Source organism: Marmota marmota, unplaced genomic scaffold, assembly GCF_001458135.2.
Source record: "Marmota marmota marmota unplaced genomic scaffold, marMar, whole genome shotgun sequence".
Lineage (NCBI taxonomy): Eukaryota > Metazoa > Chordata > Mammalia > Rodentia > Sciuridae > Marmota > Marmota marmota.
In genome coordinates this window covers 1,521,476-1,545,134 of record NW_026000138.1, presented here as the reverse complement: position 1 = coordinate 1,545,134, position 23,659 = coordinate 1,521,476, and the positions used below count along the sequence as shown (strand labels likewise).

The 23,659-nt window shown below is 56.5% G+C and overlaps 1 protein-coding gene across 2 annotated transcripts in view; it reads right to left on the bottom strand.

Annotated features, from left to right (window-relative positions):
* Positions 1 to 23,659, bottom strand: part of Pitpnm2 (phosphatidylinositol transfer protein membrane associated 2) — a 95,867-nt gene that overhangs the window by 60,750 nt on the left and 11,458 nt on the right. The gene's annotated exons all lie outside the window — the stretch shown is intronic.

Sequence of the window (23,659 nt, the reverse complement as noted above, 5' to 3'; positions counted from 1 at the left end):
CGGGGCGGGGGGGCTATTTTGGGAAGCTCTGCACACGCCGCCACTTCCCTGCCAGGCTGACTGGGTCAAAAACAAAACCAGCCCAGCAACAGCCCTGTGTCAACAGGGTGGGAGGTGAGGAGGCGCTGAGCAGCCCTGAGCAGAACAGCAGGACCGGGGAAAGCGGGGGAGGCAAGCACAACACCCCCACCCTGCAGAAAAAAGGCAGTTGGGGGAGGCAAACAAAATCGAGTTGGAGGCAGCAAGATGCAGCAGGAAAGCCTGGGGTCAGACAGAGCCAACCACACACAAACTCTGTCTCCAAGCAAGTTGCTTTGCTGTTCTGGGCCTCAGTTTACCCACTGACAGGAATGGCCCACCCACTGCCAGGAGAGTGCCTGAGACCCCCGCCGGGCCCTGCCCAGGGCCACCTCTGCAGGGCAGAGCATCTACAGTGCTGGTCCTGCAGGCACCAGCCACCAGGGTGGAGGACCAAATGAGGCACCTGTCCATTCTTAAGTGACCACAGTTCTTGAGGTCAGAGCAGCTGCCTGATAAATCTATGAGGTCAAGCCCAAGGGCCCCTCCAAAAAGCTCTCTGAGGAGCATCCAAGAAACCAAGGAGAAGGAAGCAGAGACCCCTCCACTGCACCCAGGGTTCCTCCCATCATTGTTAAGGGGTAAGTGGCTGGTCACTAGCTGCTGCCATTCAGAGAAAGGGAGAGAACCATCTGGTCCAGGGACAGAGCACACTGCCCTACCCAGAGCAGGTGTTCAAAAAACACCTGTGGGTGGAATAGGGCTGGCTGCAGAGGCAAGAGGATGGAGGATGGGAATGGCCGTGGAAGCTGCTGATGCCCTGGAGGCAGACCATTGTGGGAGCTCTCCCAATCCCACAAACCCACCAGCTGGCCAGGAGCAAGAGCCCAGGCCAGGCCTGCAGGGAAGGCCTGGCAGGGGTATCTGTGCTGGCCACCAAGATATTGCTAGAGAGTTCCACTCCGGGCAGAGCTGAGCAGAGCTCGCTTCCCTGGGAATCAACCCAGGGCTTTGTTGGCTCTTCAGGGCTCCATTGGACTTTCTTCTCCTGGACCCCCTAAAGTGGGTGTGTGAAGGGTGCATCTGGCCAGGACGCCTGTCTCCTGAGCCACCCCCCTGCTTCAGTCTCTGATTCTGCTCAGGGAAGGAAGCAAAGCTGCCCTGGCTGATGACAGATCTGAGGCTGCTAAAAGATACACATCTGTTTCCTGGGCAGCTGCCACTCCACTGTCCCTGGCCATCACAGTGACATCCTGCCTACAGGGTATAGCAGGTGGAATAGCATCCCCCTCCCCAGCAATCCCCAATTTACATCTACCCAGAACCTCAGAGGTAGGGTCTTCATAGAGATAACTCATTAAGGAGCTTGAGATGAAATCACCTGGGTTAAGAGTCAAAATCCAGTGACAGGTGTCCCTATGAGAAGAGGAGGGGATGCAGAGACACAGAGGTGGGGCCATGGGAAGATAGGCAGGCCAAGGGTCCTGGAGCCACCAGAGGCTGGAAGATACAGGGGAGGATGTGCCTCAGAGCCCTCAGAGTCTCTGCAGACACCTGACTTTAGACTCCTGGCCTCCAGGGCTGTGAGAGAATACACCACTGCTGTCTAAGCCACTGGCTTACGGCACTGTTATGGCAGCCCAGGAGAGGAGCACCCTGGGCTTGTGGCTCTGGGAAACAGTACAAATCCAGGGTTGACCACGTATGTGTCAGTCAGGGTCCTCTGCTCTGGGGGCCTGCAGGAGATAAGCCAGAGGCACCCTGGCTGGGAGGGCGAGCCCAGCACTTGGGTGGAACTGAGCCAGCCTGTTGCCAGGCTGTTACCAGGGCTACAGCCCAATAAGCCCAGGGCACTTAAGGAGCCAGCGTGGGCAGTCCATCTGCGTCCAGGCTACTAATATGCTGGAGGGGATGCAGCCACTCAGGCCATAGTGTGTGGACTTCCTGCCACCCAGCCCCTCTATGCTCCTTGATTTCCCAATTTGGCACCTGGACAGCCGTTTCTAGACCCTCAGGTGAGGCCTGCCCTGCCCAGCCAAAATTCCTGGGGTGCACCAACTCTAGGCAAGTGGCCTTCAGTACTGACCCAGGTATATGTCCTAACCCAGGGAGGCACATAGGATGGGAGATCTGGACACACAGGCCCCACACTGCCCCTTGCTCAACATCTCTTTGTCACTAGTTTTGGGGATCCTCTCAGGATGGGCACAGGGAGTTGGCCAAGGCTTCCGAGAGCTTCAGGGCTGAAACCAAGCATTTCTCTGAGACCCAGCAAAGGAGGGGGCACCAGCAGTGGTGAGCCCTCTCCTCGTCCCAGCTCTGTGGGCTAACCAAGTCAAGGGACGTGCTCAGGACCATCTTGGGACTGGTAATGTCTGCAGGGCTCAAAGGGCTCTGAGATGGCTGAGCCCAGCATTTCCAAACCCAAAAGCCTGGTAGGCCTGGTTCAGATGCAGACACCCTCCACCCAGACCCACCGACTCACAGCTTCCTGCCAAGGGCCCAGGAACCTGCATTTTATTTATTTATTTATTTTTAATTTTTATTGTTGGTTGTTCAAAACATTACATAGTTCTTGATATATCATATTTCACACTTTGATTCAAGTGGGTTATGAACTCCCATTTTTACCCCGTATACAGATTGCAGAATCACATCAGTTACACACCCATTGATTTACATATTGCCATACTAGTGTCTGTTGTATTCTGCTGCCTTTCCTAGCCTCTACTATCCCCCAGGAACCTGCATTTTAAATACCTCCCAGGTTAAGGGGAAGGCCCTAGAGAGTGAGAACAAGGGGCCAAGGCTGGACTCCATCCCCTCAGGCTCAGTCTTCCAGGAAGACTTCCCTGGCCCCGGGACACCTTGCGCTGACTTCACTGGCCTTTATCAGCCTGTCCTGTGGCCACGTGTTTGCCTTCGAGTTCAGGCCCTGAGCCTTGTTCAGAGTGGCTTCCCAGGATTCAGCCAGAGAAGCTGCCCAACAAATATTTGTTAGGTGAATAATAATTTAAATTCTAAACTCTGTTCCCAAGCCATTGTGTGACCTTGGGCAGGTCATTCCTCTCAATTTCTGTGTCCCTGCATGGAACAGATCACAATGAGTGAGCTGATGATCCCCATGCAATGTGCTCAGGAACTGCTGGCGGCAGCAAGACCTGGCTCCGGCCTCACACACTGGTGCCCACACAGTGGGTCCTTACTGAGGTCTGGCAAGATCCAGCCAGGAGGCTCTGCAGGAGGACAGAGGTAGAGGGAGAGAACCCAGGGGCAGCAGAGTCCCCAGGAGAGGTGGATACGTGGATTTCAGAGGCTCTGCTCACCTCACAGGGCCCTGGGGGAAGCAACCCTGCCCTGGCCCTAACCCAGCCTGGTTCATGGCTCTTGGGGTTCCCAGTGGGGGGAGTTGGGACAGTGACTGAATGCCACCAGGCTGCAGACAGGAGCTCACATCAAAAAACAGTAACAGGGCCCTGAGAGCTGGAGCAGGTATCTGGCCCTGCGTGGTCCTCCATCTCCAGGTATCTAGGCCAGGCTCCAGCAGGGCCACATCCCAGGGCCCCAGAAGTGTGCAGGCAGGGACAGCTCACACAGCTAGGCCTCTGCCAAGGAGAAGTGGGGAGCTCAGGCCTGAGACCTGTGCCATTCCTTTTAATTATTCCAGGGAACCAACAGGTTCTTCAGCCCAGCCTATCCAGGGGAGAGGGGATGGGATACCCCTCAGGGCCCAGCCTAGCCAAGGGGGAGGATGCCTTCAGGGCCCAGCATCCATGTGCCTGTTCACACATCCACCCAACTGGCTCAGAAGGGGTATTGCTATAGTCCCAGGTAGTTTCAAGTGACTTGGGGAAGCCCCAGGGTCTCCATGCGTCAGCCTCACCATCCATCAGGTCTGATTGAGGGCCCTAGTGTGTGACTGCTGCCTGACAGGCAGAAGCAGGTCAAGCTCAGGTGGGCTGGGCAGAGGGCTGAGGCGGCAGTGAGGACAGCTAGCAGGCTCCTGTCCTCCTGCTGGAGTGCCAGCTGGTGATTTACATGGGAACTCTGGCCCTGTCTTCCTTCAGGGTCCAGGGGAGGCCCCTCCTTGGCACCATGGCCACATCTAAGTTCCAGTCTGGTGCTGCCTGCTGGGACCTGGGATGGGAGACAGTCAGGAAGAGCTGAGGGCTGGTGAGCACCACTGCCTGTCCTAGAAGGCAGGCTTGGTCCGGGAGTGCTCTGCAGCCAGTGGCTAGCTGGGCACAGCTGGCTCCGTGGTGTTAGCCTGGCACTTAGGACGGACTCCAGTACAGAGTGGCCATCTGGAGAGAGCCCTGTGAAGACATCGCCCCATCTTGCATCCCTTCATGAGCAGGGCGAAGAGCGGAGCCTTGGAGACTATCATAGCATGGCCAGGGGCCACCTGCCTGCCCCATTCTGTGCTCCAGGAAACTGAGGTGCAAAGGGATTCGGGAGCCACCATGCATCACACAGTCCCATGGGTCACCCAAACCTGGGCCTGTGTGGTCCCCATATTTTGCTCTCAGGGCCCAGGGATGTCTCCACCAGCAGAGTCCTGATCTGCTTCATCCCAGGAGCCCAGTTGTGGAGAGAGCACTCCAGCCATGCTACAAAGAGGGGCCTGCAGGCAAGTGAGAGCAGGGGTGAGCCTGTTAAAATGCAGCCCTCCCGCTCCCTGTCCGCGCTGCCTCTGACAAAGCCTGTTCACTGCCACTGGCTGTGATCGGTGTGCCCACGCCTAGGAGGCTGTGAAGAGCTTTACAAGGGCACTGGCTCAGAACAAAGTGCACTTCAGACACGATCCTTTTGTCCCTCCCAGCCTCCCCAGTGTGCCCTTCGTTAACCCTGTCACACAAACCAAGAAACAGGCTCAGAGAGGCCAAGGGAGTCCCAAGGATCTCACAATCAGGCTGATGGCAGAGCAGGGACAAGGGCAGCTTTCCTGATTTGCTCTCTGCCCTGATCGCACCCTGCTTTGGGAGAGGTGACAAGCACCTGGTAAGGGAAGTTCCTCTTGCTATAGCAACAAGGTGGGGAAACTGAGGCACAGAGTGGGCAGGTACTGACAAACAGCCCCCTCCCAAAACATCACCAGCACTTTGCAGGCTGACAGGGCACATTCAGGCCCCTGGTTCAGGCATTTCCACCAAGCTTGGCTTTATGAGAGATAATGTTAGCTTGGAAAGGTCCCCATGAAGCAGAGTGGGGACCCCAGACTCTCAGACCTTGGGTCTGATGATCCCTCTCAATAGCTGTCTAGGTTCTGAGGTTGGACATTTATCTGAAAGGGGCTGTCACGAGGCTGGGCAGCAACAGAGGACCACGAAGCTTACTTACGGGGGGAACCCAAAGCTGCACACTGAACCTAAAAGCAGCAGCATCTCGTCCAGAAAGCGCAGGAACCAACTCCCTCGCACCCAGAGCTCTGAAGGAGAGGCTCAGGCACCAGGCAGAGCCCCTGGGGAAAGCACCCAAGCCTGAATCCCGAGTTCAGTCAGGGATCCTGGAAGAAGCTCAACTTCTGAGGTTGTGTCCAAGGAACCTTTCCTCCCACGGCTCCTCGTCCCCCAGGACTGGCTGGCCACTCCCACAAGGACAGGACTTGAGTTTTTTCATTTAGCTTCTTGTAGGATCCTTAAGGTATGAACCCTCCTCTCTGTCTACACTTTAGAAGAACCCTCAAACACCTCAGAATTTTTTAAAACATTTTCACATAATCTCTAACATATGGAAAAATTGCAAAACTAACAGGAACTTCCACAGACACTCTTCTAGAAGTGCAGATTGCCCACCTTTTCCCCTGTTTACTTTATGTTTGTGCCCCCCTCTCCCTCACACATCTGTAGGGGCACACAAATCTGCCCCAGTTCGTTAGAAGGGAAGTTCCTGGAACGTTTCACCCACAACAGCCCTACCACCTCTGCCACTGCCAAAGCACATGTTTGTTCCCATGTCTGTCCTTTGTGTTTGGTACGTGACACACACATGACACAGACCATGGTCTCTCCACATTATAGGTGGGAAACCAAGGCACAGGTCTCTTGATGGGTAGCATCCCTCCCACCTCATGGAGCCACCTACGCCTAAGTCCTCAGCATAAAACAGACCCCACAGCGCAGCCACTGCCCCAGAGCAGGACAACGTAAAGGTCTTTAAAAGAAAGAGCCACTGTTCCAGAGCCGAGCAGAGTGCACTGGGTCTGGGCCACTAGGATCTCTTCTGCAAAGTCACTCGCATACCTTGGTGGGGACGGCAGCCAGGATGGGGGCTGGGTGTGGGACCCCCTCCCCAACTGCTCTCCGTCCTTGGCTTTCTTTTTCTCTTCCTGAGATGATGGGATGGGACAGAAGGAGACCAAGCCTCCTCTGTAGGTCCCTCCCAGGGGCAGGGGCTGGGTCTAGTCCTCACCCCAGAGCCCAGCGCTGCAGACAGCTACACGAGGAAACAAGGAGTGGACCCGACGGAGATGGACCTATGGCTCTGCCCAAGGCAGCTGTCTGCCGAGACTTGGTTTGGGGCATGTAAAAAGGGGTGATTATAAACCATAAATGTCAAGAACTATGTAATGTTTTGAACAACTAATAATAAAAATTAAAAAAAAAATAAACCATAAAATCCATGAGATGGTGAAGATAAAGTAAGGGGTGAAAGAGTCTGCCCACCTGGCTCCGGAAACAGAGCCAGAAACAGGGGGAAACGGATGTGAAGCCAGGACACCCAGACAGAAACAGCATGGAATGTACACACACCACACACACAACCACCACACACACCGCACATGCACACACCATCAATGTACAGGTACACCACACACACAGCACACCCACCAACTCATACACACACAGCACACTAAACTCACACCACACAAACACATCCTACACAACATACCCCACATGCACACACGAACATAGACCCCACACACATAAACATGCATACACACCGGCAAGCACAGATGCCACACATGCACACACTCATAATATGCCACACACGTGCACACACAGGTTTGCATTCAGCGCACCCTAAGCTGAGTAGTCTCCCTCTGATGAGTCCTTTCCCTGGGGGTGGAGACCCTCAGAGGGCTGGCACCTGGGGCTGCCCTGCAGAGAACCATGCCCACCCCAGGAACACACCAGACGGCGCGGCACAGCCTCAGGTGAGGGAAAGGGACAGCAGAGGGAGGCAGCTCTCCAGAGTGGACAAGGACGGGCTGCCTCTGGAGAGACACGGAGCTGGAAAGCATAAAGGGTGGCTGTGGGGTCCAACAGTGCTGGGAACATTAGCATGGGCAGGATGCAGCCAGGACGGAGCAGGAGGGAAAGGTGCATCTGTGGGGTGTACACACATGTGCATGTGGGTGTGTGCACAGTGGATGAGGGCTGTGCGAGTGTGCCTGTGTGTGTTCAAGGAGACCAGGGGAGGCCGGCGGGAGCTGGAGCTGCCTTCTTCCTGCACAGTTCAAGTCATTTGTCATTCATGGAATACCACCAAGAGACTCCAAGGAGCTGGGCCCAGGGCTGGTTGAGGACAGAGGTACCTCCGGGGCAGGCGGCTGTCCTAAGCCCCAGGATCCCCCACCCAAGTCTGAGCTGTCTGTCCTGGCCCCCCCCCCCCCCCCCCGTACAGTGGACCCCAGCTCAGGAAAAGACAAAGCCAACTGTCCCCTCAGAGCTTCAGGGGCTCCCTGAGGTCTGACGACTGCTTTCCACGGGGCCCTTCCCTGAATACAGCACTCGGTCGAATTAAAGAAGAATAACTCACCGCCTGGAAGCCAGCCAGCTCGGCGATTATTCCACTTTTCCTGGAATGAGCTTTCCACACTTTCGCCGGCAGGAGCCATTGGCAGCCAGGGCTCCCGCCTCTCCAAGCTGCTCTCACACCCTCTGTGCTCTGCACTTGCAGTCAAGTGAGGCACTGCTAAATGCAATTACGCTCCGGAGCATCCTCTGAGAAGGAGGGGAGGGAGGGGCGGGCAGGCGGGGCAGCCCGGGGCCCACCTGGCCCACGGCAGGCAGCCGGGGCGGGGGAGCCTGCCTCTGCCCCTTGGCCAAGCCCTGGCTGTCCGACTTGGCTGTGTGGGTGGACCATGCAGGCGGATCACGGTGGGAGCACATGGTGACCTGAGGGCAGAGGAACCCCCTCCTCAGCACTGCAGGACCAGCCTCCCACGGAGGCTGAGCAAAGGCAAGAGGGCGCGGGCACTCAAGAGCTGGCCTGTAACTGTCACATCAGAGTTTCCATTCACAGGCAAACCAAAACCAAACCAAACAAGACCAGCACACACACCCGCTCCCCATCACACAACTGCTAACCCATCAGAATTCACAGCCAGCCAACCAGAATCCAGACGCCGGCAATGTCATTAAGAAGCCTGCACAACACTCAGATGCCAGGAGGGTCTCGGTGAGTCTCCAGACTCAAGCAGAGGAAAAGCAGGACAGCGCTGATGTCTGCAGACACAAAAGCCTTCCTCTCTTCCTGCTCAGCAGGACCCATCTCACTGCTCTTGGGGAAGCACCAAGAATCTGGGGTCTGAGGCCATTGTAAAGAAACGGGCGGTGCAGGAGATGAGCACCCGACCACAGAACTGCACAGGGAGTCCTGCCTCCGGCCGCCTTCAAAGCTCTGCTGCCGTTATTAAGGCAATCTGTCAGAGAGAATGCCCAAACCAAAATAGAACCCAATCAGGTGGCCATGAGCCTGACCTTATCAACAGCACTCAGCCTGCCGCGCCACTCTGAGCTGGTAGAGCCAGCACGCTCCCTCCCAACTCCGCTGGCACCTGGCACACGGTACATACCTGAAAGGCTAGGCTTCTCTGCAGTCAGCCTCCCAAGCTGCACACCTTTGTTAGAATCGAGTGCGGACTCCCTGATACCTGCACTGGGCTCTGAAGCTCCCCAAGTCAGACGGGGCTACTCGGCGTGCGCTTTCTATTTAAAGATCAGACAGGCTCACGCTCAGACACCATTCAGGCCTGGAGCTTCTAAGAACTGGGTGCTAAATCCGGTCTCTTTGGCCTCACTTTCCATCAACACAGGAGACGCTCTTGTTGACAACCACGGGTTCTATTTTCCAGCGCCGGCTGCACAGGAAGCAGAGGTAGCGGGGGAGCGGCCTCGCCTCCTGGGCTGGGCCACTCACGGTCACCATCATCGGCTTACTTGGAGGAGACGTTGGGGAGCCGAGCTGAATGCTGCTGTCGGGACATGACTGAACCAGACTGCTGAGGGGCTGTCCCAAAACACACGGGGCCTCTGCAAGCGACACAGGACACTGGTGTTCCACCAGGAACCGGCCAGCAGACAGGTCCCCCTCCACTGTCTTCTTGGACATCCTGAGGGCGGGGGACACCCACCCCCGACTGAATGCCCATTTTCGGAGGATAAAGGGTTGGCTGAAGCGACAGCCAGTGCGCAGCCAGAGCCCGGCCCGCTGGGGTGCACGTGCGCGCCTCGAAATATCCTCCCCTCTCCCGCTGGACCACGCTCGAGGAAAGAGACCGGCGCACTGTGGAGCAGCCGCGGCAGAAGACAGGAGTGCAACAGAGCGCTGTCCCCAGCCCCAGGAGGCAGAAGCCAAGCCACCAGACTCTCCAGAGGAGAAGCCCATGCACCCTGTTCTGCCCTGCCCTTCCAAGCTTGGGCAGGCCGGGCCAGGCCTCTTGGTCCTTCTCTCCCTCCATCCCGCCTCCTTGGAGAGAAAACAAGCAGCCCGTGTGACAAGACGGAGCCTTCCTCGCTAATAAACCCATCCTATGTCTGTGACATGTTTCAAAAGGAGCAGAAAATTACCTTCCAGGAAGCCAACGAGAGGTAAGGGGCGGGGGGCCACGTGTCAGAGCGGGCACCACCGGCCGCAGGGGCTGGGCTGGGGCTCATCCAGCAGCCCCCATGCCCGAAGCATCGCTGAGCTCCTCAGGTGCCAGTGTCAGGGAGCCGCCCGGGGCCCAGGGCTCCCCAGGCAGTCCATGCCTAGAGGGTGCCAGCACGGGTCCCAGGCTGGGTGGACAGAGGAGCCACAGCGGGCAGGGATGACGGAGGAGGGAAGAAGGCAGGCCGGAGAGGAAGGGGTGGGGAGCAGAGCGGGAGGGCGGGAAGGAGGGAGAATTGATTCTCTCTCCTCCACTGGGACCACTGAGCTAAGTTGCCATGGAGAAAGGGGAGCCGCTGGCAGAGCTCAAGGCGGGCGGAGGAGCCATATGCCAGAGGGAAGGCGTCAGCGGAGAACCAATCCCACAGTTCTGCTGCTGCAGCCTCCCCCAGGCCAGGCCTCCGGGCCCCGGCGACAAGGCTGGGAGGGGTACCAGCGGAACCCGCAGACAAAAACAGCAGCCCTCAGGAAAGGGAGGCTGGAGGGGGATGCTCTGGCCACCCCCAGGCAGGCACGCAGACCCCCACCTCAAGCCTCCATTCTCAAGCTGCAGGGCTAGTCAGAGGTCAAGACCCCAGGACTGAGGAGCCCACAGGCCCCTCCCAGGCCTGAGTGGCACTCAAGCCTGATGCCTGGGGAGGCACTGCTGGTCCACATCTGCCTCCCTCTTCCTAAACATCAGTTGCCAAATCCTGAGTCACATTTTCCCACCCTCGGGAAGGAGGGGATGCCCACCTACGGGAGGGCTTCAGTGGCCCAGCACCACCCAGGCAGGAGGCAGGAAAGGGAGGCTGCTCGGCACGAGCCTGTGGAGGAGGCTGCTCCTGGACGCTGTGGGCTGGGCCACGCCAGGCTGCACTGCCTGCCCGGCTGCTGCCATCCCCACTGCTGCTGCTGGGTGCCTCTGGCTCCAGGACTGGCCTCGGACACTCGGGGCTACAGAAATGGGGCTGGGAGGGGCCAGGGCCTGGGCGGGAGCCTCAGCTTCTCCTTTCGGCCATGTCCCTGGGCTTCCATCTTTTCACTACCAACAGGGACAAGACCACCGGCTCTACCAAGCCACGCTGAGGGCACTGCGAGGCTGACAGAGTGGGGAAGCCTGGGGCAGTGGACGCCCGGAAGGCCTTGGTGCCACCTCGGGGGGATCTCCTTGGGGGGCCGAAGGACAGGGCAGCGCCCAACGTCCTGCCTCCCCTCACCTGCTTGGTGGCCAGGCCCCAGGACAGGGTCCCCAGGGCCGCTGCGCTGACACAGAAGCATCGGAGGGTCTGGCACTAGACCCTGTCCCTGAAGCTGTGGGCTTCTCTCTCCTGGCCCCACTGACTTTCCCCTCAACATTTTGTGGCATGTGGCAAAGGAGGAAATGTCAGAAGGAACATCCATGAATTCACTACCTAGAGTCAACTGTTTCCTCTCACTCTTTTTTTTTTATTGTGGTAAAATACACATAACATAAAATTTACCATTTTAACCATTTTAAAGCGTACACTTTGGTGGCATGAAATTCATCCATGACATGGCACAACCTCCACCTCTGTGGAGTTCCAACCCATTCTTTTCACCCCAAGAGGAGAGCCATGCAGCAGTCACTCCCATTTCCTCTTCCCTTCAGCCCCCAACACCCACTATCCTCCTGTCTCTACAAATGTACCTGTTCTGGACATTTCACATGAATGGAAGTGGCCCTTTGTAACTGGCTTCTTTCACTTAACATCATGTTTGTGTGCTGTAGCCTGAGTCACTACCTCACTCTTTTTCTTGGCTGAGTAATATATCATTTTGTGAATAGACAATGTTTTATTTATCTATTCATCAGTGGATGAACACCTGGGTTGTTTCTATTGTCCTCTCACATTGATTGATTGATTGATTGATTGATTGATGGTGCTGAGGATTGAACCCAGAGCCCTATGCATGCGAGGCAAGCACTTTACCAACTGAGCTATACCCCCAGCCCCTGTCCTGTCACTTTTAAAATGAGGTATTTTTTAGAGCCCTGGGAAGTGTCCTGACATCCTCCCATCCCTTGGTCTTCAAGTTGCAGGTCTCAGAGGCCCCAAACTGAGCACTATTCCTACCCCGTCTTTCCATTAAGCAACACTCCTCACTGGATGGCCAACAGGGGAGGCTGCCTGGCCTGGGGCCCAAGGCAGGGACCCTAAGTGGCCTCAATCTCCTCTGTCCCAGGGAGCCTGCATCAACTCCAACTCCCAACTCCAAAACAAGATGAGCCTGGGTTCCAGAGCCGTCCTGCACCCCTGCTGCATGGCTCATGAGTCATCCCCTGGAAGCTTCGACTTCTCCACTTTTAAAGTGGGGACAAGGATCTCTACCTTGGCGGTGCCCCAGAGCAGGGCCAATGCTGCCAGAAGAACTCCCACTGCAATGGCACGCTCCATACCTGCACCACCCAGGACCCAATTCCACTCATTTACAACTGAGATGAAACAAATCACAAGAAGCCAGTGGTGCGCGCCCTGCTTGGAGCAGCCCTGCGGACGAGGAGATGGAGAACACGAATGGGCACGGGCCCAGGCCTGGCTCCTGGGTCTTCATGGCTTCCCTTTCCTCTCTGTACTTACCTTCTGCGTCTGGCCAGTGGGGCTGGCTTCTGTCTGCAGCCTGGCCCAGAGACCCCTCTAAAAGGACAGGGGGAGGGTGGTCAGATTCTCAGGGAACCAAACAGCTGCCAGCCGGGCAGTGGGCTTCTCAGACTCCATAATGACAGGGTCTCTGAACCATGGACCCTGCCTCTCTGCCTGTTCTAGAACCCTCCTCCCCGTCTCCCCCAGCAACTCCTGAGGCCATCCCTGGAATGTCCAGGCAGGGGCTGCAGGAGTGGAACCCCACCCCCAATGCAGTGGCAGAACCCCCAGCGGGATCTGCAGAGAGAGGGTCCTGGCTCCAGGCCAGTGCTCAGGGAGACCCTCTCATGCTATGGGCTGCTCTCAAGGCTCCTCTGACACAGAGGGTCTGCACAGAATCCAGGCGGGACTTGTGCAGCCTTCTCACTGCAGATGCAGAGACATAGAAGCTCCTCTGGGGTCAAGCAGCAAGGCAGTGGCAAAGGCGGGTCTGCACTGGGCCCGGCCCCCGGGGTGGTATGGGGGCTTGTGTAAGCATACACCCTGCTGGGGTTTCCAGTCCTTGACCCCCTCACCAGGCAGGCAAAGAGCTGTGAGCCTCAGAGCGGGACAGCAAGGACTGAAAATGGAGTAAGCCACTCGTCTCCTGTCCCAACCACCCGGAGCCACCATCTGGAGGAGAAGCCATGGGGGGGAATAAAGGCTCCAGATACACAACAGAAGGGTACACCCAACCACAAAGCACCGTGCCCCCCTTTCCACATCCAAGATCCAATCAGCTGCAGACTGGAGACATTAGGACACACTGCGTCTGTACCTGGCAAGAGTCATAGCTGCCTCCCCCAGGCCCCATTTGTAGACTAACTCCCAGCCCCACTACACAGCCTAGCCCCTTGCCCTGGAGTCCCAAGCCCACCCTGAGGGAAGGCCACAGTCAACGTGACAGGGCCCACATCAGTCACAGAAGGCTTCTTCCAGATGGCTGACTGTTCTGTGGCATTCCCCTCAGAGATGGCATGTCCAGGGAGAATTGTTCATAGGCAGGTAAGAGTTCCCCGCTGCAGGGTAACAGTGAGCCTGGGGCTCTCATAGGACAGCAGCTGCAAGGGCAGCGTGGCAGTGAAGAGAGAGGAGCCAGAAGAACCAGAACACCCGGATCACCAGAGCCAGAGCCCAGCGCCCGGAAGGGCAGAGGCCTGCACAGGCGTCCAGGAGCCTGGAGCCAGCTGCAGCCCTGCTTGGGAACTGGGCCCATAGCCTTGAGTGCTTGCCTCTCACGTTCTCCATGACTGCTTAGCTATTTGCAGGTGCCCCCTCGGAGAGCTTCTTACCTGCTTTTCTGAGCTGGACAATAGGCGGAACCCACTGAAGCATCCAACATCCCTGAAGGGTGACTGACTAGGCCAGGCCTGTCTGCACCCCCTGCCCTGTGAAAGGGACCCTCAGAGCCTGCTGAGAGCCACAGGTAACCACGCCCTGCCAGGCTCAGGGTCCCCCTTGGGGAGGAGGTGTCCAAGGAGAGGGCAACAGTGAAGCAGCGAGGCAACCCCAACCAGGATGCCTGTGGGTAGCAACCCCAGGAGGCCAGGTCACCTAGAGCCCTCTCTGCTCCAGGAAAAGCAAGCAGACCGGGAGAGTGGGAGACAGCTGTACCTTTAAATCGTCTGACCACAGACACGAAAACATTTGCACGGGGAAGCTGTTTGCATCGTGGGTTATTTTTAGGGTGAACCCAGTTGCCTCCCCTTGAAACTGGATGAAGCCCCAGAGGCACGTAGTCCTTTTTCCCAGATAGGGGTCCTGCTCCGGTTTCCCTGGGAATGAGGACTCAAGCATGGGATCTCTGGGACCCCCACCCCGAACTCTGGCTGGCGGGAAGGACTTGTGCACTGGGAGTCAAGACAGGTTTGCCTGGACTGTGAAGTTCACCACCACCGACACAGGCCACCCACCTGGGCCCAGAGAGAGCACCCTGGTACCCCCCACTCAACCCTCAGCCCCTCCCCAGGCCAGGCCCAGCTGAGGGGAATAGCTGGCGGCCACACTTCCAGAACAAGCAGCAATCAGAGTGAATGTTCTCTTCCACTCCCCCTCCTCAAAACAGGAACGAATCCATTCTACCAATTTCCCAGCTAATGATTTCCTCCATTAAATTAAAAAGAAGAAGAAAATGTTTTTTTAAACGGATTACCAGCCCTGTGCTTTCAGAGAGCCCATGACCCGTCAGCTCCTCCTAAGTCCGGAAACACCAACGCCCCTCAATTAATTTCTGATAAATAAAAAAACCACGGTCTCAGAATCACGGCTCAGCCCCTTCCCACCACCCCCACAGGCACACAAGGTCCACTCTGGCCAGGCTCTGGGATGCAGGCTTCATCGGGTCAGAGATAACTCTTGGCAGTTGGGGCCTGAGGTCCCTTCACAGATGGGAAAAGTGAGATGGGAGAGGCCTAAGCCCCCCCCAGGATCCAGGGGGACCTAGAGTTGTGACGTGCACCATGAGTACCGAATGTGGCCTGGACCCTGGATTTCCAGGTGCTCCTCTGGGAAAACGCCCACAGGCAGGCCCAGGAGCTGAGGAGTCCCCGCAGGGCAACCAGAGTGTCACCACCTGCTGTGGCCTCGCCAGGCAGGACCTGGGCTTCTCCTGCTGGTCTCTTTTCCTGCAGCACCTGGTAACACCCTGTTTGTTCCGTTTTGTTTTAAAGAATCCACCTCTCAAGAACATGGAAGAACTCGAAAACATGATGCTAAGCGAGATGACTCCGTCCATATAAACTGCTCAGAATAGGCAAATTCACAGAGGCAAGAGAACAGAGGGTACGGCGGGAGGTGGGGACTGTTATTTAATAGGCATGGAGTTTCTGTTGGGGAGACAGAAAGTTCTAGAAATGGCCAGGGCCGTGTCCCCCACACTGGGAATGGACATGGTGCCACTGCCTGCTCACTCCCAGGTGGCGAGCAGGGTCACCTCTGTGCTCTGTACACTTTACCACCTCAACAAGATCATATAAGCAAGCCCGGGTCCACTCTCCAGGATGCTATGTGAAGACTTGGAGTGGCCACAATGCCACATGGGCTGTGCTCGGTCCCTCTGCAGTCTGCCCCAGTGCCAGGTGGAACCCTGCACCTACAGCCCAGCTCGGAAGTGCATAGTTCCTCTCTTGTCACCTGAGAACCCAGGGACCTTCAGAGAAAGGCTCTTCATGTTAGCCAGCCTCACTGAGCCAGAATTCCAAACTCACAATGGCCAAAGTACAGGCAGAGCCTGAGGGCTCAGGGGTTGCCCTCTCCAGGGTACTGGAGGGCTTGGCACCTCACAACTATCCCTGGAAGGTACATCCCTATTGTTAGGTAATTTGCTTCCCACATTTAATTCAGGTTTATGCAGAGAGTTTCTCTCTGACCATTTACAATCAGAAAGATGTAAGGAAGGTCCAGGGCCAGGGAGTGTAGTCAGGGGCGGGCATGACAGTCCAAGAGCCCAGCTCAGCCAGCAGCTAGCTACACGGCCTCCCAGCACCCACTCCATTTACCAGCCAGAGTTCTTTGGCAAGTTCCTGTCTTCCCAAGCCTTGATTTTCTCTTCTACAAAATGGGGAGGGAAAGCATACAGGTCTCGGGGGCCTGCTCGAGGACTAACAAGGTGACCCACACGTGGCACTCAGCATATGGTTGGGATGTGGTTAAGTCAGGAAATGGTAAGGATAAATGGATCAGGATTACAGTCCCCCAAACAGGCAGGAATGCCCCTCCTAAGAGGATCAGGGCAGCAGTCCCAGAAAGCTCAAAAGCCATCAGGCAACACTAGTCACTCAAGGCCGGCCAGCAGGCCAGGGAAGGCCCAGGCGGGGCTACGGCAGCATGCAAATGAACTGATTTGATCCTTTAGTTCCTGTTTTGTTTTGTGCCAGGGTTGAACCCAGGGTGCTTAGCTGCTGAGCCACATCCCCAGCTCTTTCATTTTTTATTTTGAGACAGGGTCTTGATAAATTGCTTAGGGATTTGCAAAGGCTTGCTGAGGCTGGCTTTGAATTTGCGATTCTCCTGCCTCACCCTCCTGTGCTGCTGGGATTACAGATGTTTTTGCAAGCAAAATGAAACCCTGGGAGGTTAGAGACCTGTCCCCAGCTAGGAGGTGGTGAAGTCTGGACACAACTCCCCCCACCCCATTCTCAGGCCTAAGCTGTCACTACCGGTCCACAGGGTGTCTCAGGAGAAGCAGGGAGGGAGCAAAAACTGAGGCAGAGAGGGGAGCCCCAGTCACTTTCGCAGCTCTGACATGGGGAATTGATGAGCTTCTGGAATCCTGATGGTAAGTTCTCAGGGCAGCTCCCTCAAGGACAGCCATGGAAGGTTGGACAGGCCAGGTGCATCTTGAGGGTCCCCAAGGTCAGGCCCAAGATCTGCACACACTGTTACACTAGGCCAGCTGCTTTGGTCAACACCCAAATGTGCAATTAACTCCCTCAGAGCCAGGGCTGGGTGCTGGGGAAGGAGTATTCCACAGCTGTGCTCATGAGGTCTCCCAAGCCTCAGGGCACCCAGGGGACACCTGGAGGCCCTGACCTTTCCAGGGGCACTCCACACAGGCAAGGGATTCTGGGCATGGCCAAGATCTGAAGGTGCTGCCTGACCTCCAGGGTACTTCCTAAAATTCCTGCAAAGCTCTGAGCTGACAGTAGCCACAGTTCCCATGTTAGAATGTGAGTGCATGTGAGAGGATGTCACCCTACCTTGACGTCCTCCCAGGGCTCCTCTATGCTTAGGATGAGTCCAGCCTTCACCAGGGCCTGCAGCCCTCTGAGATCAGGCCCCAACTTGCTCCACTGTCTCTTACTGCCTTTCCTCTGTCATTCTGTTCTGGCCTCTAGTCCCCAAACCCGCCAGGCACACGTCTATCTGGGGACCTTTGCGCCTATTCTCTTCCCAGGTATCATGTGTCTTGCTTCCCAAGGTTATTTAGGTTTCCACAGAGAGGTCCTTTCTGACCACCCCATGTAAACCCACCAGCACCTCTTCCTCTCCCTCCCCCTCCCTTTGCTTGTTTCTTCCTGGCATTTGTATCACCAAAGAATATAGTTTAGGCAGAGATTCCACATGGCCTGCCACTGCATCTCCAGTGCTCAGACCAATGCCTGCACTCGAGTGGTCTTCAGGACACCTCTGATGGCTTTAGAGGCAAGGAGGGTTGGTGGGAAGTGGGGGTGGGAAGTGGGGTTGGGGGGAAGGGCTGCTGGGGTTAGGAAAGTAGAAATGGCTGGAATAAGTAAGTAAGCTTGCGATCAATTAAAATGGCAATCAAGGGTTACCTGCCCCCCAAAAAAGCTCCAGGCCCAGACACTTGCATAGGTGATTCTAGCAAACATTCTAGCAAGCTCTGGGGGAGGAGTGCCTCTAGTTGGAAAGGACAGGGACAGGCAAGTCTTCATGAGCAGGCTGCCTTCCAGCAGGCCCCAGGAAGATCTAGGCTGGAAGCAACAGGGCAGCCAGAATGTGGAACCCCAGGCCCCCAAGCCCTCCTTGCCACTCCCATTACCCACTCTAGAAATGCTCTTCTCCCCTGGCCTACGTAGTCTGGATCTCTGTCCACCAGCACACTGGCCATCTAAGTGCATGGTAAGCACCCCATGAATGTTGGCTGCTACTGGATTTACTATGCACATGTCCACCTACCCTGGTAATTACCAGCCAAGGGTGGGGCCCTCTCTGGTTTATTTTGGTGTCCCCACAGCTGGAAGCACACAGCAGGTATTAGAAAAAAAGGGTGAAATAAATGAGCAACACACAAAAAAGACCTGGAGACGGCCTCCCACTTGCTAAGAGAAGCTTTCAGGAGCCATTGCTGTGGGCCTGCAAACCAGCCCCCTGTGCTGCAGAGTGCCGAGGCCGCCCTCAGACTCTCGGCCCCTGTGGGGTCCAGCAGTGGGGTCCTAGGTGAGCCCAGGGGCATGTGTTCTGCCTCAGAGCCTCGCTTAGCTTCCTGATGTGAGCAAGGGGGTGGCGACGCACGGAAGCTGGAGGAGGCTCTAGCAGGGCTCAGTCCTCCAGTTTCCCCTCTGTGCAGCTCAGTGGCTACTAGTGGGGGACCAGCCTGTGGTGAGAGGGAAAGAAGCAAGTCCTACAATCTCAGGTGGCCTACAGGGCTGGGCCAAGGGAAGGGAGAGGGTAGGGTGGCCTACAGGGCTAGGCCAAGGGAAGGGAGAGGGGAAGAAAGCAGAGAAGGAAGAGAACAGACCTTTCCCTCCAGACTCGGACAAAGAGGGTCCTGAACAGGCCTGTTCCTTCCCCAGCTACAGCCATTATGCAAAGAAAGCCAGAGAACCCCAGGCCATCTGCTGCTCCAGGCACAGCTGGGTCCTGCTCCCGACACCGGCCTGACCCAACCAGCCCTCAAACTCAGGCCGAAGGCCAACTGTTCTAAGGAGCAGGAAAGCAGGTGAGCCCTTTGGGGTTCTGGATGTGACAAGCCACAGCTCTATAGGAAAAGGCCTACTGAAGTCTGCAAACATGGTCAGAGCAACCAGTGGGCATGTTTGCAGCCAGCAGAGACAGTGAGAGTCACCCATGAACCCAGGTGGCTTGGAGGAGCAGCAGAAAGGGAGCAGACATTTACAGAGCTCTGTGTGAGTTATCCACAGACGTAGAGATCGCCTAAAACTCAGTGGTTTGAAACAATACGTACGTATTACTTAATGCTGCTTCTGTGGCTCAGCAAGCTGCAGGTCTGGCTGAGTGGTTCTGGCCAAGGGTCATGCATGGGTTATGATCAAGACATTGATGAGCTGCCAGCCTCAGAAGGTTTGGCTGGGGCTGGAAGAGTCGCTCCGAGGTAGCTCACTCTCATTACTGAGTCAGTGCAGGTCCTAATCACCTTTCTAGACCTTTCCAGAGGAGTCCATGCAAGATAGTGGCTGGATTCCCAGAGCAAAGGATCCAAGAGGAAGACAGCAGAAGCCACACCGTCTTTACGTCTTTACAATGGGGTCTTGGAAGTCATGCTGTCCTTTCCAATATCCTGTAGGACACAGGTCAGTCCTGCTCAGTGGGAGGGACAGCGGTGGCATGGCCTGGGGTGGGGGCTGGGCCCTGGGCGGTCCTCTTCGTTTTTGCAGATCGATGTGGACTCTGTGAGGGTGCTCAAGCCTCATCAGTGTTAGGGACCAGCCAGGGCTGGTTCTGCAGGGCTTGCTCTCAATGAGAACCCTCGGGGCAGTTAGGCCTCCAAAAGAGCCAAAGGTCAGCCAGCAATCCCTCCCTCAGTCTCCTCATCTAAGCCCTGAGGCAAGATAGGGCACTTCACAAGGGCTGCCCAAAGATGAAGAGAAGTGACCAGACACTACCCTGTCCCCTGCACAGGACACCCTCGGTAAAAACCAGTGGCTACTCTAACATCTGGGTAAGCTAAGTCCTCAATGTATCCCCCAGGGAGAGTGAGGCCCCTGCAGGTTGCCACTGACCAGACCTCCCACCCAGGGAGAGGACGATGGTGAGCCAGGCGATGTGGAGATGGCCGCGGGCACAGGAGACCAGAGCTAGGAGGGGAGGCACTGGGTTAGGCCGCTCACAAGGTCATCCCCTTGCTGCCAGGGCCAGCCACAGCCACCAGTGGCTTTACAGAAACAGCAGGGGAGTCTCCTCTCACGGTTCTGCCACCTTACTCCCTGCCAAGGTGCCTGCCTTCACAGCAGGATCCCATCCTACAGCCACTTCATTAGGAGGCCACCTGCTCTCCACACTAAGCAATCTGCGTCCACAGGTGCTGCCTCTCGGGGAGCGCAATTCACAGCCATGTGGGGGCCCAGGACCCCGGTACAAGACACGCCAGGACTGCTGCTGTCAGGGCTCACGAGTCTCCCCCACTTCATTCTCACCCGCACTGACGAAAAAAGCTGTGATCTAACTTCTCCAAGGGCTCCATGGTTGTCAGCCTGTGCCGGGCGGGCTGGAGGGAGATGGCAGTCCACTCTGGGCCTCTCCATCGTGTAGAGAAGCCGTGGCCTCGGGAGCTAGAGACACAGGTCATGGACAGTGGGGAGACCCCCATGGCTGTGTCCTCTTGCACCCACCTTACAGGGTGGAAGAGAAGGCCACTGAGTGTGTGGGTCAAGGCTCTGACCCAGGGAGACTCCCCACGGGCGAGGTTTGTCCCTGTGGCCTGGCTCTCCTGCCCTGGGTTAGGGTCAGAGGTGTCCCTGGAGCGAAGGGGCCCAGCAGCAATGCTCCCCACAGTGTCCTGCACTGGTGTGCTGTGGAGCAGAGCAGGCCCCCTGAAGAAGCAGAGGTCCCCACTCTGCTGGGACCTCTGCCTGCAGCCTTTGGGCCCAAGAACCAGCCCGGCTCGGGTGTGGCCCAGCAGAGAGGACCTGATCTCTGAATAAAGCGACTTCATTCTCCAGAAAGCTCTTCCACGACTGTAAGCAGGATTACTAGTCACCAAAGAGTGGAGACAGACAAGAGTAAACACAGATTCAGCCGCCCTTTCCTAGGCCCCGCTGTTATCAGTCCGGCTGGCTCCAATCTCAGCTCTGTTTCCGGGTCTGCTCCTCAGGTTCCTCCAGGCCTCAGATCTGCTGCTCAGGCTCTGCCTGTCCTTTCCTGCTGTCCCCTCCAGCAGAGCCATTTGCCCTGGGCAGCCTTCTGCTCACCTACCAGCGTATCACCTCCCCTGGTCTTCCAGAGAGGAGAGAGCTGCCAGGGAACCCAAAAGGACCCCCACCCAGTCCCCTCAACCGTCTCTCCTCCCAAGTGACTGCTCGAAGGGACCTCAGACATCACTTCCCAGTTCAGCTGCAGGCTCTGTGCCCCCAGCCTCTCTAGGAAGGTGTTCCTGTTCCTCTCTGGGAAAGTGTCCATGGCACGGTCCCCAACCCTTCACCAACACAGAACCGTGTTTGAGACGTAAATCACCCTTTAAAACGATGCTTGTCATCAAATGTGGTTTATCATGTGATGGGCTGTGACTCAGTCACAAAAAGGAAGTCCTGGTCCACGCCACAGCATGAATAAGCTTGAAAACATGCTAAGTGACAGACGCCAGACATACAAGGTCAGACTGCAGGATTCCATTTTAACAGAATGTCCAGAAGAGGCAATTCCATGGAGAGTAGTAGGTCAGTAGAGGTCAGGGGCATGGGGATAATAATGTCTGCAAGGTTCCTTTAGGGGGAAATGAAAAAAAAAATTCTAAAATCGTGATGCTGATTGCCCAACTCTGAACATTTTTTATTTTGGTGCTGAGGGTTGAACCCAGGAGCTTAGCCACTGAGCCCCATCCCCAGCCCTTTTTTATATTTTATTTAGAGACAAGGCCTCACTGAGTTGCTGAGGCTGGCTTTGAACCTGTGATCCTCCTGCCTCAGCCTCATGAGCCACTGTGCCTGGCCCAACTCCGAACATTTTAAAAACCACTGAATTGAAAAATTTAAATGGACGGGTTGTATGGTATCTGAACTGCATCTCAATAAGGCTTGTTTTTAAATGCAGGAGATGAGCCAACAGACCCTGACCGCCCATTTGTAATGGGTGCTGGAGAAGCTTGGCTGCTGGAGGAGGCTCTGCAGTGGAGTCCCCTCTGCCCTGCAGTTAGGGTCCCTCGTCAGGTCCCAGCTACATCCTGGACAAGCCCTGCTAGCACCAGACATCCGAGCATCTCATGGGCAGGGCGACAGTGGTAGGCCAGGCCGAGGCTGGGGCAGTGGGGCTGGGGGAGTTTGGGGCATGGTGCAGAGCCAGGAGACCTGGGCCAGCACCCAACGCTGTCAGAACCCTCGGGCAGAGGGCTTCCTGCCCAAGGTCCTGGGATCAGCCCCTCCTCTCTGGGACACAGCCTGGGATCCAAGCAGGAGGCTACTGTGGGCTGGTGCCGGGGGCTGTGTGAGAGGTCCAAGCAGGGCCACAGGGACACGAAGCATCGTCCAGCACTCCAGACTCACCAGGCCGAGGCAGCTGCTTCTGCCACACTGTGAGGTCACAAGCTCTCTCTGGTGGAGCTGGCAGCTTGGCCAACCAAGCCAGGTGACTCATTTCAGAAGGACTTGTCTTATTTGGGCATCGTCAGCCCAGGCCAACCAAATATTTAGATAAAGAAGGTGGCCTTGGCTCAGAGACACTCCAGTTTGTTCAGGAGAAAGAAGCTGAAGTGGTCCAGGGGTCCTGGAGCCTCAGAAAGCAGGCCAGGTGCCAGAGAGTCAGGAAGGCTTCCTGGGGGAGGTGACCATGGTGGCTCTGGGTCCTAATGGCCTAGGAGCTCACACTCGCTCCCCAGGTTTGTTCCCTGGTGCATGTTGCTCTTGCACATGACACTGGAGTCTCTATCATCTGCTTTGGCCCAGGAAAGCTAGCAGAGTCCTCTGGGGACGTTATCCAAACAGCTGTCTCCCATTCCGGCCTAAAGCCAAGAATTTGGGAAGCTGATGTTTGGAGGAATTCTTCCCCACAGCTCCATAAATCACCAACCTCCATCTGCACAGACATATCCGAGGTCAGGCAGTGCTCTTTCTGAAGCCGCTAAAGCAGGCGGTGGCGCGGGGTCCCCAGGTCAGCTGCCACCTCCCAACACCAGCTTCCAACAGGGCCAAGAAGGGGAGGCAGTGATGGGACAGTGGCTTGTGAAGGAGGTGGCCACGCCCCAGCTCCCAGTGGGACAGGATCCTCCTCCCTCCACCCCAGGAGGGAGGACCTCCCTCCCCTGGCTGAGGGTCTGCAGGAAAGACCAGAGGAAGAAATGGAAGGTTCCTCAAAATCTCCCCAACCTTCTGCTGTGAGCACAAGACTGGCTCCCAGACCCTAAAAGTATCTGTCAAACAAATGAAGTCCTGCAAACGCAGGCCTGGGCTGCAAGCTCAATCCCTTGGACAGATGAGGAAACCGAGCCTTGTCCAAGGTCACCCAGGTGGACCCTGACTGGCTAGAGGTCCCTTCCCACTGTCCCCAGCGGCCTGCAACACGCCCGGGGGAGGAGAGCAGGGACAGCCACTCTGAGAACAGCACCAGGCTGGGCTGTGGCCCTCAGAGTCACGCCCTTCCTGAGCCGGGCTCCCCTCTGCGCCTTCGGGGCCACCATTTCCTTAAAGGGCAGCTGCGTGGGTCAGTGAGGCCACATGTATTCACTGGCCTGCTCCATTTGGTTTCATCTAATCCTAGGCCAACCCCAGCAGGCCGACACTTTAGGACTCCTATTT